This window comes from Otolemur garnettii, unplaced genomic scaffold, assembly GCF_000181295.1.
Source record: "Otolemur garnettii isolate 467f Iridium unplaced genomic scaffold, OtoGar3 scaffold00112, whole genome shotgun sequence".
In the NCBI taxonomy this organism is placed as follows: domain Eukaryota; kingdom Metazoa; phylum Chordata; class Mammalia; order Primates; family Galagidae; genus Otolemur; species Otolemur garnettii.
In genome coordinates, this window is record NW_003852507.1 from 6,603,331 (window position 1) to 6,605,220 (window position 1,890).

Consider the following 1,890-nt stretch of genomic DNA (forward strand, 5'->3'; position numbering starts at 1 on the left):
CATACCTCCCCCCAATGTCTACAAAAATTTAGAAAAATCAGCCAGGCATGGTGGTGTCCCAGCTACTTGGGAGGCTGAGACAGGAGGATCACTTGAGCCCAGGAGTTTGAGGCTACAGTGAGCTATGATGATGCCACTGCATTCCAGCCTGGGTGACAGAGTGAGACTCTGTCTCAAAAAAAAATGAAAGGGAATTTAAAAAAAGGAAATGAGATTACTGAGGTAAGCAGTTGGTTCTTTTTTCTTTTTTTCCTGTTCTTTGCCCAGAACTCAGTTACGATGGCTAAAGTTCCAACAGACATCCTGGATCGTGAAGGTGATTTTGAGGATGAAAATCATGTGTTCAGAATAGAACAAAAAATAAGAGCCTGGGCCCCAGATGATACTAAGAGATCAATATACAAGCCCTGATATTGGGCAGCGCCTGTGGCTCAAAGGAGTAGGGCACTGGCCCCATATGCCGGAGGTAGTGGATTCAAACCCAGCCCTGGCCAAAATTGGCAAAAAAAAATAAAAAATCAAAAACCACGCCCTGATATCCCTGCCTCTGAAATGACAGTTGTCAGCCTCTTTCAGGGCTCCCAGAAGAAATTCCACAAACTCATTCTCCATTAAAACTTGACAATGTGCTGAGGCAGGTTGATTGCTTGAGCTTAGACGTGTAAGACCAGCCTGAGCAAGAGCAAGAACCCCCTCTCTACTTAAAATAGAAAAACTACCCAGCCACAGTGGCAGGTGCCTATAGCCCCAACCACTTGGGAGGTTGAGGCAAGAGGATCACTTAAGCCCAGGAGTTTAAGGTTGTTGTATGTTATGATGCCACAGCACTCTACCCAGGGCGACAGAGTAAGACTCAAAAAAAAAAAAAAAAAAAACTTGACAATGTGCTCTTTTCTCAGGAATACTTGCATTTATAAATTTCTTAAAATTTTCTAGAGACTGGAGCATGTTGTCTGAAAATAGTTTTACTTCCTTTTCACAGCTGATAGCACTAGTTAAAACCTCTAGTGCTATGTTGAAGAGGTGAGAGTAAGCATCCTCATTTTGCTCCTGATTGTAGGTAGAACACATTCAGTCAGATGTTTCTTATAGGGTTACTGTAAACGCATTTTTACCAGATTAAGGAAGTTTCTTCCTACTTTAATTGTGAGTTTGTATCAGGAGTTTTGTGAATGACTTGTGTATATATTTTGACAATTATGTAGTTTTTGTCCTCTATTCTATTAATATTCTATTATATTAATTGATTTTTGGATAGTAAACCAACCTTGCATTCCTGGAATAAGTCCCACTTGATCTTAGTGTATAATCTTTTCTATATATTGGACTTGGTTTGCTAAGATTAATTTTTCATTGAGGATTTTTGCTCAGATATTGTTCTGTAGTTTTTTTCTTGTGATATTGGAAATACTTGCTCTGGTAATTCACAGTCACAAAGACATGGAAACAACCTAAGTGCCCACCAATACATGAATGAATTAATAAAATGTAGTATATACATATTATGGAGTACTTAATACTCAGCTACAAAAAATAGTTATCTAATATCTTTTTGGATAACCAGAAAGGAACTAGAAACCATTCTTCAAAGTGAAACATTTTAAGAATGGAGAAACAAACACAGGTACTCAATACCAAATTGGAACTAACTGATCAACACTTCAGTGCACATGTGGAAGTAAATCTCAATGAAAATCAAGCTGGAGGGAGGGGGAAGGAGGGGATGGGCAAATTCACACCTCTTGGGTACAGGGCATACTATCTGGGTGAAGAGCAAACTTACATGTACAACTTTAACTTAGTCTGTACAAAAACAAAGTATATAAACAAAACATGTACCCCCTAACATTCTGAAAAAGAAAAAGAAATATTGCTGTGCCAGGCTCGGTG